A 13,889-nucleotide genomic window follows, 5' to 3' on the forward strand; every position below is an offset into this window, starting at 1 on the left:
TGATGGGCTGATTGGGATAAATGACACAGAGTGTCAGAGGGAAGCAGACCATTAATACCCAGTGGCTGCCAGGAAAACATCTTTGCAGAGCAGATATTTAGATGCCCCAACACTATGATTCCTTGTGAGTAGGGTTGATGGAAAACTACGGCCCTATCCAGGAAGGACTAGTAATAACCATCTAGATGCCACAGAATAAAAGTTCAGATCATTCCACCAGCTGCAACCATTCCACTGCAAACAGCGAAAGTACTTGCTGGAGGCAAAGGGGCTATAGAGTGCAGTAGTATCAGATCGTTATAAATCTCATATCATGTCAGTATGCTTTTTGGAGTTACTAAGAGCATATGAATTGAAGCTCACTAAGAAATAGAACAATTAGTGTGCTGATATGCAAAAGTAATTATTATGAAGGATTGCTTGGTTATATGTTTGCTTTCTTTAGCTGTGATAAAACACTGACCAAAAGCAACTTGGGCAGGAAAGGGTTTATATCTTCTTATGGCTTGCAGTCTATCCTCAAAGTAAGCCAAGATAGTAACTAAAATGCTTGAAGCAGCATTCACAGAGGAACACTGCGTTCTGGCTCATACTCAGCTCACATACAGCTGCTTTTCTTATATCATCTAAGGCCACCCGCTCCTGCATCAAGTCACCTGTCATATACAGATGTGTCCATAGGCCAATCTAAATGAGGAAGGCAGGTTTCTTCTTCTCAGGAATATCACGTAGACAACCTAGTTTCCTAGAAGAGGAAGAGGGCAATAACCTAATATTTAAAGGTTAAGTCAACAAGATTTATACTGAGGAAGGCTGAAAACTAGGGTCAAGTCCACATCCAACAGCCTTGAATTTGATAGCATAGTCCTTACCTGAAGGCCAACAGGCTCCAAACTGAAGATGAACTATTTTTTGGTTGAGTGTGAAAATTGAATTTAAACAAATGATACACATGTTGCAAGCTGTCTAGTATACAGGAGTCTCTCTTGCTCAGTAGATAGTCACTTCTATCTACTAGGAAAAGATATAATAGAAGTCAAGGTGCTTTATACACTCACTAATTTATTATATGTTTATCTTTTCTAAAAAATACCATCACAGAATCAGCCAGAATATTTTGGCAAATTGTCAGCGTTTCATGGGTCAGTTAGCATCATATGTAAACATAGTATAGTTTCACAGTATAGGATCACACTTGCCATAAGATAGGAGATTTCAAATGGTGGATATTAGTTATTCTTAGAATTTGGGATATATTGGAAGACTTTCTTTTTTAAGTTTTATGCTTCTTTTCATAAAATATAAGTCCTCAGTAAATACATCCTAGAGGATGAAGAGGATAGGTGTCTTTTCACAATGTGTTAGTAGCTACAGACATCCTGCTAGGTTAAGTTCTATGGGTTGCAACTTAAAAAGTTTAAATACTGTGTTTACCAAAATCGTCATTCACGGAGAGTTTCCGAGAACTTTTACACTAAGATTCATCTATGAGTCACCTGTTTAACACTTTAAAGGTGTTGGTTAACAAGTTCTATGCATCTATATCTGTAGGCATATGCCTGAGCATCTGGTCTTTGGCGATATGCATACCTACATAATCCTAAAGGCTTTTGCGAAGTATGGAATAATTTAACCAATGTTGTGAATTTAATTAAGCCTTTATCCACATGGTGTGTTGGAAGACATGGTGGTTTATACAAACATTCTAATCTAGAAGATGGAAAATCATCTATCTCTTTTACAAAATGGAAACCAGGTTCACAGGGGCAACTGGGACATTTTGCTTGTCAGCAAAATAAATGTATTCTATTCTGAATTTATGAATTGGTAATAAGCCGCCTTTTCATAGTAACTAATGGTAATTAACCTTCTAAAGCCTCATCACTTCCGTAGCCATCGCTGGCAGACAGCTTTTAAAGACAACATGGAACGTGGACAGGGGAAAAGTCATTCCGCAGGACTCAGAGGTCCTGAAAGGGTGGAAATCAGGTTTCTCTGTGGTGATCCTGCAGATCTGAAGAGCTGCAGAGAATTCCAGACAGGAAGGAAATATAGGTTTGGGCTATGACGATGGGAGGATTTTGTCCTGAGAGGACCATCAGGCTAAAGGTTAGAGCCAGCCACCTCTACCACTGACAACTGTATGCCTTCAGTAGTCACTCACCTCATGTACAAAAAGGGATGTGTAATGCCATTTTAAATGGAGGATCCTATATAGGAGAAAGATAATAAGGCCTCTCATGCTGTAAAACGATTTTCCAACATATTGGCAATGTTCCTGCATCTTAACATGCTAAGATGTATCTACAGCACATTGTATATCTTTGCCTAGTCCATGCCTTTCAAACTCTGATATTCATAATATAACTCAGTGATGGTTAGAAAGAAGAGTCTATGGATGGTGTCCTTAGAACCAACACCTGTGTAAGGAAGAAAGGAAAACAAGATTTGACAAAGAAAAAAATACTTGAGCTATAACGTGACCACAATGAGAGATGAGGCTTCTACAAAAGCAAACCCTACAGCAAGAATCAGTAGCTTCCGAATAAGGAGCCACTGGCCAGTTCTTTTCACAATGGCAGTCATAAATCATTGCATCTCTGTTGCCCCAAAATATGATGATCTTGAATCAGGTCATTCTGAGGATCCAAGAAAACTTTATGAAGGGCACAAATTTTCTCATTATTTGTAAATGGAACTTTTTGTTTTGTTTCGTTTTGCTTTTACTAGAACAATGACTTTTTCCACAAAGAGGCTGTCCAGAAGTTCATCACAGTAGCTTTAACATTAATATTTATTGAACAACCATGTCCCATGAAGGACTTCTTGAGGCTGTTCCATCTCTATCATATCTACAACCAACTTTACCCTATTCAATAGGTATTCATATAGACATGTTATATGATGATAATGAGACCTGTTAAGTTGTACAAACAAAACAATCAATGGTCAAGGTATTCGGTCAATATAAATGTGATCCATTGATGTACAGATTTAATAAAATGTGACACACATATGTAATGATATACAGTCATAAAAATTACAGTTTTGTCATTTGTGATGTCATGAATGGAACTGGAAAGTAATGCAATGAGGAAAAATAAAGCTGACATAGAAACACCAGTATCACATGACCTTACTCACTTGTAGCATCTAAGGGCTGGTGTCATAGAACTTGGAAATAGAATGCCAAAATGGCAAGACTAAAGAGAGGACAGGGAAGAAAGCAGATTGTGAAGAGTTACTGAACTCCGTCTGTATGGGTTCTGGTGCTATGTTATGCAGTATTGTGAGTACAGACAAGATGCTGTACTATACACTTAAAAAAAAAAAGACATGGCAAATGCTACAAATAAATTCTAAACATTTGAGGAAATAGATATGCTAACCCTCACTTAAACATTATATAATGAAATATGCAAAAATATGTAAATTGTAAAAGAATCTTAATTTAAAATTAAAATACAAAAATATTTAAATCAGTTCTGTAGCACTATTCACTGGTAACTCCAATGTGACTAAGAATTTGTAACAAGTGAGAGACTTATTTTCCTGATAGTTACTAGAAGAGAGGTTCTCCTCTCCTCCATTTCAGATTCTATTTCTCTGTATGATTCATTCCAGACTAGGACTTCACAAGTCCCCAGCCAAATGGAAGTACTTATAGGCATGTGTTTGAGTTCTTAGAGCATGTGGCTAAGTCTATAATCTTGCAGAAGCTGCTGATCTTCCCTTGGCTCCCATCTTCTTCCCTCAGCTGTAACATGAGAAAGATAATGCATCTACCAGACTTATGTTTTGATATTAAAAAGCTTAACCTGAGTGTAGTGACTTGTACCTATAATCCAGGACTTGGGAGGGTAAACCAAAAAGACTGCATTCAATTTGAGGACATCCCAAATTGCATACTGAATTCCAGGGCAGTATGGACTATTGAGTGAAACTCTGTATCCCAAAACCCAATATATACATACACATACACATAATACACATACATACACATACACATGACATACATATACATCATATACACATACATAAATATACATCATATACACATACACATACATTTATATACATCATATACACTTATACATACACTCATATGTGTTCATATATACAAACCATACTTAAAAGTATGCCAGGTATATGGTGAGAGATATGTGCTGACTATGGTCATTATCTGTATATCTAATAACATGTATGAATGCATCATAATTTTGGTCATGCGTTCACTGGTTTTCTTGCTTGTCAACAACATAAAGACAGAGACTGTACAATACTTGCCTGGATATAAACACAAGATACAGTACATTCTGCCTGATACAGAACATTTCACTGAACTGCATTTCAACACCAAGTAACCAAATCTTCTCCACAGCCATTCGTGTGCCTTCACGCATCCTCCCGGCATGTCACCATCATATCTCACTTGAGATTTGAAGTCAGACAGACTGGAAATCAAGTCAAACCAATGTCCAAGTGTCATTTCTCATTGAACTAGTTCTAGGTTATATCTCTCCATTTATGAAATGAAGACAGAGAGTGTGGCTACACCATAGATTTATAAATAAAATCCAATGTGATATGCAAATAATCTTGCTGAGACATAGCTAGTTTCATGCAAATGCTAGCTTTGGTAAAAACACTGACAACATGTCAGCATGCCAGTCATCTTCCTGTTATTAGGATTAATCATTGTTGCTTAGATAAAAAAGAACTGTATTCAAAGTAGAATGTTATTTATACATGTTCTGTTGCTATGAAAGACCACCTGACATGGTCAACTTAAAATGATGAAGCATTTCTTTCTGTTCACAGTTCCAAAGGTTTCAGTGTGTTGTTGCTTGCCCTGGTCATGTTGGGTCTGTGAGGAGGCTAAACATATTGGCAGGCACTCACAGTAGAGCCAAGCAGCTCACCTCATAGTAGACAATGAGGTTGGAGCCCTGGCAATTCAAGAAATTCCAAGTGCTACACCTCTGTATACTGTTGCACTGCATTCAACATATAAGCATTGAGGGGCAGTTTGGGTTCAAGCCATCAGGAATATTATAGTAAAAATAGGTTAGGCATTGAGTGTGACTTTCCTACGTATTATTTCTTAGGCCTGAATAAACTGCTTAATTTGCACATGTGTGCAGGCTTTCTGATTTTCACTAGCAAAACATGAACAGCAATAATGCATAGATTTTAGAGGCAAATGGGGTCCTGTATCTGAAGTCCTTCCTATAGCAGTGGAGAGTCATAATAGTTATACTCTGTGGGCTCGGGTTCATCCGGTCTATGTGCAACACAGCACACTGCAGAATCAAGGAAGATGTGTTTCACCAGCACATAGTGGGCTTTCAGCAGACAGAAGCTCCCCATTACCAACCACTGAGAGACAGCGAACTCTCAGCAAAAATCCGCATAATGCTCAGGAGAATGTTAAATGGCAGGGAAAGGCTGTGACAAAAGCTGCCTTAATGAGACATCCTGTTAGCTCTGGCTGCTCCCAGGTCAGGCTGCTTATGTGGGAGCAAGAGCACTAATGGACTAGGTAGTTGTGTATTTCCATCTGGCTAGGCGCTGGGATTTTAATAAAGCAAGCTGTCCACAGACTTGAGCAGAGAGTAGGGGAAGGAGAGAGAAGGAGGGAGATAAGGAGAGGAAGGGAGGGAAGGAAAGGAGAAGAGAGAGAGAGAGAGAGAGAGAGAGAGAGAGAGAGAGAGAGAGAGAGAGAGAGAGAGAGAATATCACCAATGACAAACAGTTTCATTCTAAAATAAAGTGGAGAGAAAGATGGCGGCACAAGAAGGCTTGACATCCTGTGATTTGCATCAATTGGAGAGAAGCAGACAGAGACCTCCCCACCCCTGCAGTGGACCCTTGCACAGGACCAAAAGGAGAACAAAATGTTCTGCTTTTCCAAGGGCCTCTAATACCCTCTAATACCCTCCACAGCTTGAACAAAGACTAGTGTCAGCTGCCTGACTTCTTAATGATGAATAATTCATACACATCAAAGCAGCCCTCACAAAGTATTTTTCCTGCAGCCTCAAAGACAATGAAACAACAGCAAAAAGGCCAGAAGGGGATTTTTTTTTTTCAAATCACATCATCTCTCTTATCTGTCCTCCCTCTTTCCCTCCTCTGCAATATCAATGGTTGAACTGGATTAAAATGAGCTGCAATATCATTTTACAGATTCATTAAACTGTTCTGATTTCTTTCCTTTCTCACAGTGGTGAACTCCTATTCATACTTCAGTTCCCAGCTCAAATACTGTCATTTACTGAAGTAACCCTTGCCGCTCACATCCTTCCTTTACTAGACTCAATAGGAAAATCTTTAAATTTCTAGTTTAGAATTAAAACCTTAGATCACCAGCATTCATAATAAAACCTTAGGTACAAAATAGGCTCTCAAATAAAGTTGATGCAATTGTAAGGACTTGTAATTCAAAAACAAAAGGATGAAAGAAAGAGAGGGAGGGATGAAGGGACAGACAGAGAGAGGAAGGGAGAGGGGAAGGGATGGAGGGAGAGAGGGAAGAAGAAAGGGAGGGACGGAAGGAGGAAGGAAGAAAGGAAGGAAGGAAGGAAGGAAGGAAGGAAGGAAGGAAGGAAGGAAGGAAGGAAGGAAGGAAGGAAGGAAGGAAGAAGGAAAATTATCCAAGTTGGTTCCAGGAACCCCCATGATGGCACACATTGCTAGTAACTATAGCTTGAGGGATGAGGCACCCTCTTCTGACCTCCATGGGCACAAGGCACAGACAGAGTTCACTTACATACTTGTAGGAAAAACACTCATACACATAAAATCAATGTCATTTAAAAAAATCAAACAAAAACATTGAAATGAACCACAGGAATCCTCTTACCTATTAAGTCAATGAAAATGAAAACAAGATGACAGGAATATTTTACAAACTTCAAGTATCACAGACCATTATTCTTATCTCTTAGCATTCCCAAGGAATTGGAGTCAAAGGTTTAAAAGGGCACAGAGCTGTGAGATCTCTTTGGAGAGCTTACTGGCTCTCTTTTGGTGGGAAAATCTTTTTAGTGAGATGTATTTGTCGAAGCAGAGATAAAAATTAAAATGTCAGCATGACGATCTAGGTTAGTTTTATAGTCTATCTTAAAATACAAACTCCTTCTCCTCCTTTTCTTTTTGATCATCATAAATGACAATTTACTACAGATGTACACACATGAGGATGCAGATGTTACTCACATTCTATATTTCTCAACTGTCTACTGCTTCAGTAAAATACCATTTCAGTGTTGAAGAGGGAACATATTTCCTTTGTAGAGTGAATGCTTGTAATCAAGGGGGAAAAAAAGAGAGGCATTTGAAACTAGCCTCTATTTATTCACTGAGTGAATTACAATGCATGGGGCACACTAGCTACTGTGCTCAGCAGCACTAAGGAAACTCATGGACCATGATATTTAAGTCTCCCTCCTACAGACCTCATCATCCCCCTAGGGAAAAGATATGAGCAATGATTATTTCTAAATATTTTCAGCTTTATAGGTGAACATAGTTATGGTTTGGTAAGAAGAATCCTGACTAATCTCTCTGGTAATTGAGACATGAATTCAGAGAAATGAATTTGAATCTGATTCTTGAAAGACATACAAAAGGGCATTTTCCAGTGGAAGATGACAGGAAGACTCATCTGAAATTAGTGGTGCTTTCAAAGGCCTGGGGTTGGCCAACATGGGCCAGGTTGCTGGGTTTCCAGATCTATAATACAAAGTGAAGTTCATGGAGCAAAAGAAACCAGAGGATGCTGTTGCTAAGAGCTTTGCATTATCAGTGAGTCTTACGGCATTTTGTAAGTCTAAGATAAGTATGGAGAGAAGCATCTATGAATTTGGGACTTCCTTGCTGTGAAAAAAATGATAAGACCAAGACTATGATAGAGGAGAATGAAGGTAGGTGAGGCTACTGAAGGTCACTAAGATCCTCTGAGGATAAAGGAATTTAGATATGACTAGACAGGATGGTAAGAGGGGATATCAAGCTTGCAAGGAAGCTTTTGCAGTATTAGGTAAAAGTCATATGATTTCAAGAGAACTAGAGCTATACGCCACTTCATTTAAAGTGGATATGTCAAAGATCGCTGACCATTGACCAATATGAGTAGAGTACTGCGGGTGAGGTAACAGAGAAAGAGAGGTCTAGGCCACATGTAACCACATAAGAGGGAGGGCTTTTAAAGAAAGATGGGAGTCTTAGTTTGGTCATGCTACTACAATAAATATACCGTTAATTGACCAAGTAGTTTATAAACAACAGAATTTTTTATGTCTCAGGCTTCCAGTGTCTTGGAGTCCAAGTTACCTGCAGACTGAGCATTTAGCAAATGTTTACACTCTGCTTCAGAGACGGAGCTCTCTGAATGCACCATTACATTGGAGAACAGATGTTTTGACATCTTGAATATTTTTCACAAGGGCAATAATCCAACTAATGTAGAACACACCCTCATGGTCCCACTGCCTTTCAAACATAGCCTCAGCTTTGGGGATAGCGTTTTGCTATGGGATAGATATCTGAAGCATAACCACAAACTAGATCAGCATATTTTCTATAACTAGCTTCAGTATCATATACCGAATTTGAAAAGATTGCTTTGTAGAGGCCAACCTTTCAAGGATGTAGTAACTACTGCCGGAAAACTAATAAAGGGGGTAGGAGGATACATAGTACTTCCTCTTACCTCCCTAACTCAATACGTTCGGTCTCTCAGTCAATCAGCAACTGAGATTTGCCATCCATGCAATTAACTTTCTTCTGTTATCTTTTACAGAATCAACAAGAGGAAAAGAGATGGCCAGAGGTATATGTACAGTTTGGAGTAAAGACTAGATAGCATAGAGGAGGAGAAATGGAGTTATTCAAAGCAGAGGAACGAGGATTATGACTAGGAGAGATACTACTAAATGATTATGATTGCGATGAACCCGGAAACCAGCAGTGAAAAGCTTTAGAAAGGATGATAACGTTCAAGGTCAAGGTTGGTAGCCTTCTATTAGGCTGACTCCTTATAGGGTAAAAGTGGACCCTTTCCAAAAATTTTATGTTTATGTCCTGAACACTGCTTGACAATATAGCTTCTCTATAAGCCTGATACGGTGAGGAAGATGATGTAACCATATACAAAGTCTGCCAACCACTAGCTACACTAAAGGAAGAAAACAAATATTTTCCTTGCTAAACATTTATATTGACTCATATATACTTCTAAAATGAAGAGTGTTGGCTCTTTGTTCCTTAAGTCACTAACATAGACAAACTGAGGGTGTACTCCGTGCTAGGGACTGATTGTGAGACTAGGATACCAGAGAGTAAAAGCAGACATGCTGCCTTTTCCCATGGAAATTGCAATCTACCAAGGGAATAATAGACATTAATGGGATAATCATAAATTTAAATAATTAACTCAAGCTGAGATTAAACTTTAAATGAGGAAACAAATTATTCTGAGTTCAGGCAACAAGCGGATATCACCTTGACTGAAAAAAGAGATTAAGATTTCCCTACAGAGTAAGGCTTGGGTTGTGATCAGAAAGGTGGGGTGGTAGATGAAAACTCCATGTCTCAGGCACAGTGTATGCAAAGTTACTGTGACAAGAAGTTCATAAAGAGTTATGCTATGGAAGAGAGTATAGGAAACAGGTGGAAACAGAAAAAAAGGACATTTTTATTAATGTATTTATGTATAATGCTCCTTGAGTGTTTGCCTACATGGATGTATGTATGACACATGTAATCTTGGGGTCTGGAGAGGCCAGACGAGAACATCAGATACCCTGGAGCTGGAGTTAGAAATATTTGTAAATGGCTTCTAATTCCTACCTCCCAGCATTGTATAGGTGCTGGAAATGCAACTTGTATTGTCTGAAAGAATACCCAAGGCTCTTAACTGCTAAGAAATCTCTCCAGGTCTAGAAAAGAAGAATATTTGTAAAGGAGGCTTAACAAGCATTAGGGACTGGAGAGATGGCTCAGCGGTTAATAACACTGACAGCTCTTCCGGAGGTCCTGAGTTCAAATCCCAGCAACCACAGGATAGCTCACAACCATCTATAATGAGATCTGATGCCCTCTTCTGGTATGTCTGAAGACAGCTACAGTGTACTTGCATATAATAAATAAATCTTAAACAAAAAATAAAGTTAAACATAAAACAAACAAGCAAATATTAAGGGTTGAACAAGTGCCTTACAGTTTTGTGTGCTCCACAATTACTAATATTATAATAGCAATGGGTTTCCAGTGGTAACTTGCATTGTTTTCCTGGTTTAAAATATGTGAACTGCTCTTCTTCATTGGGCTTATATTTACCTTGCTCTTCACACATAAAGCTTTTTGGCCAAACCTTTATGTCTGTCTCTGAGAAGGAAGCCAAGCATGGATACCCCAGACAAGTTTTCAAACTTAAGAAATCCATGCTTAGAGGAAAGGGAAGGGAACAGATGCCGATGAATTCTGGAGACAGTGGTATGAGAAAGACAAACAAGAGGGCTATAAGGTCAGAGCATCCACCAGCCCATTGGAGGTTGAGGGACATGGATAGGATCCCAGTGAGTAACACCTAACTTCAAATGACAGAGAAACAGCTTTCATCTGAGATGTGCTTCCTGCATGCCAGACACTGGGAGGGGCTTTTACTTTCAGTGATGACAGAAGCCTTCAAATGTGCCATGTTCTTATCCTCCTTCTAAACACATGGAAACTGGGAATTAGGAATATCCAGTATGCAATAGTGAAGACAAGGTGGAAACCAGGCCTAAACATAATCCATTGGCATAAAGTAAGCAGTGGAAGGGACTGTGATTAAATTGTTGGTTTCAAATCAAAATATTACAATAGCAGATGTGTTAACTTAAAATAAATCCAGCTGCATGTAGAAATATTCAAAGACCTGCAAGCATAGCATCTTCACCCAAATTTAGGGATAAGAGCTTGGGCCAAAATAATACTACCTCCACCCGTAAATTGGTCGAAACGCTCGTGCTCTAGGCAGAAGCAGGAGATGAATAATGCATATGCATCAGAGAACACATTAGCACTTACACTATCCAAAGGACCTGTTTTTATATCATTTGACTTTTCTTCTCTCCCCCTGTAATTACTTCATTTCAGCAAAATCACACTGTATTATGATTTAACAACTGAAACAGTCACTTAAGCACTGATATTTTGCAAGCACCTTTCCAACATTTCTACCAACAATCTGGGCTCCAAAGAGAAGAGAGTGAATGATCGCTTCGGGGCTCAACTCCACTATGTAGCAGCGCGCAGCCATCCATTACAGAAGTTCCGGTGCTTAAATTCTGCCCTGGTTATCATTCTGCCCCCGTTCCTATGCTGTTAAGAGATGTCAAGGTATGATTATTATAGGGCTAAGAGGGGAAGAGGTTGTCTTTCTTTTTTTTTAATCATAGAGAAACTGGAGTGGTGTGGAGATATTTGAACTGTACACTGTAATCATCCCCCTTCCAGAAAACTGGACCTTGTCCTCTGCAAGCTTCTTTCTTCCTGAGTCTCTACCTTCTAGATGGGGAGAGAAAAATGCATCCCGAAACTTCAAGATAAAATGCAAACCCCTAATTGTTCCCATGTTTCCTGTAGATTGGAAATTCCTGCCAGTGTTTCCTTGACATGAAAGCCTCGTTAACTCAGCACATGTAAATAATCAAATGTACCTCGTGGCCAGTAAGTGTTTCCTTTGTAAAATGCCTATCTACTAACTCTAGGCAGTGAGTACAAATAGTGGTTTGTACTTACAGAATTACACACTCTTGTTTCTGGAAGGAATCTTATAAAGTGTGTCTGGGTTTCAGGATTTGATAACTCAGAGGCCTGGAGCCCAGATGGGGAATATGAACTGCCCAAGCTTGCAAGATAAAACATGAGCTTTGTGAATGTATAAGCTGCTGTTGTTTCAACTCGGCTGCACTGACTTAACCTAAATTAGCCTTTCATTTTGTACTAAGCAGTGTGTCCCCTCACTTTCAAATCAAAAGCATAATCAATCATAATTTGCAAGGCACACATTTTGAGAAGTAGGAAATGAAATTCCCCAATGCAGTCACATTTAAATTTGCTGAGAGCCACTGATTTGGGAAGAGGAAACTCTTAAAGTGTAGGTCACCAACATGAATGCTGGTTAAAAACCTTGTCAACTGAATGGAATCTACAGTTGCAGTCAGCATTTTTTTTTTCATAAAGAGCCAGAGGCTACATATTTTAGGTTTTTCATATTGGAGCAACTATTCATGTCTGCCTTGGTACCAGCAGAGCAGCCATGGACAACATAGGAACAGCTCTGTCTGAGTTCCAATAAAATTTTATGATTTAATATACTTTCACCTGCTATAAAATCTTTTAATTTTTTTTTCTTTCCATTTTTTATTAGGTATTTAGCTCATTTACATTTCCAATGCTATACCAAAAGTCCCCCATACCCACCCACCCCCACTCCCCTACCCGCCCACTCCCCCTTTTTGGCCCTGGCATTCCCCTGTTCTGGGGCATATAAAGTTTGTGTGTCCAATGGGCCTCTCTTTCCAGTGATGGCCGACTAGGCCATCTTTTGATACATATGCAGCTAGAGTCAAGAGCTCCGGGGTACTAGTTAGTTCATAATGTTGATCTACCTATAGGGTTGCAGATCCCTTTAGCTCCTTGGGTACTTTCTCTAGCTCCTCCATTGGGAGCCCTGTGATCCATCCATTAGCTGACTGTGGGCATCCACTTCTGTGTTTGCTAGGCCCCGGCATAGTCTCACAAGAGACAGCTACATCTGGGTCCTTTCGATAAAATCTTGCTAGTGTATGCAATGGTGTCAGCGTTTGGATGCTGATTATGGGGTGGATCCCTGGATAAGGCAGTCTCTACATGGTCCATCCTTTCATCTCAGCTCCAAACTTTGTCTCTGTAACTCCTTCCAAGGGTGTTTTGTTCCCACTTCTAAGGAGGGGCATAGTGTTCACACTTCAGTCTTCATTTTTCTTGAGTTTCATGTGTTTAGGAAATTGTATCTTATATCTTGGGTATCCTAGGTTTTGGGCTAATATCCACTTATCAGTGAGTACATATTGTGTGAGTTCCTTTGTGAATGTGTTACCTCACTCAGGATGATGCCCTCCAGGTCCATCCATTTGGCTAGGAATTTCATAAATTCATTCTTTTTAATAGCTGAGTAGTACTCCATTGTGTAGATGTACCACATTTTCTGTATCCATTCCTCTGTTGAGGCACATCTGGGTTCTTTCCAGCTTCTGGCTATTATAAATAAGGCTGCTATGAACATAGTGGAGCATGTGTCCTTCTTACCAGTTGGGGCATCTTCTGGATATATGCCCAGGAGAGGTATTGCTGGATCCTCCGGTAGTACTATGTCCAATTTTCTGAGGAACCGCCAGACGGATTTCCAGAGTGGTTGTACAAGCCTGCAATCCCACCAACAATGGAGGAGTGTTCCTCTTTCTCCACATCCTCGCCAGCATCTGCTGTCACCTGAATTTTTGATCTTAGCCATTCTGACTGGTGTGAGGTGGAATCTCAGGGTTGTTTTGATTTGCATTTCCCTGATGATTAAGGATGTTGAACATTTTTTCAGGTGCTTCTCTGCCATTCGGTATTCCTCAGGTGAGAATTCTTTGTTCAGTTCTGAGCCCCATTTTTAATGGGGTTATTTGATTTTCTGAAGTCCACCTTCTTGAGTTCTTTATATATGTTGGATATTAGTCCCCTATCTGATTTAGGATAGGTAAAGATCCTTTCCCAATCTGTTGGTGGTCTCTTTGTCTTATTGACGGTGTCTTTTGCCTTGCAGAAACTTTGGAGTTTCATTAGGTCCCATTTGTCAATTCTCGATCTTA

The 13,889-nt window shown here is 39.5% G+C and overlaps 1 annotated feature.

Moving 5' to 3' along the window:
- Nucleotides 10,313-12,067: an enhancer, noted in NCBI's record as "VISTA enhancer mm40". NCBI's record gives its function as "enhancer in: branchial arch[4/5] | heart[5/5]" and the evidence as "EXISTENCE:transgenic organism evidence [ECO:0001131][PMID:17130149]".

The sequence above is a fragment of the Mus musculus genome, chromosome 8, assembly GCF_000001635.26.
Source record: "Mus musculus strain C57BL/6J chromosome 8, GRCm38.p6 C57BL/6J".
NCBI lineage: Eukaryota > Metazoa > Chordata > Mammalia > Rodentia > Muridae > Mus > Mus musculus.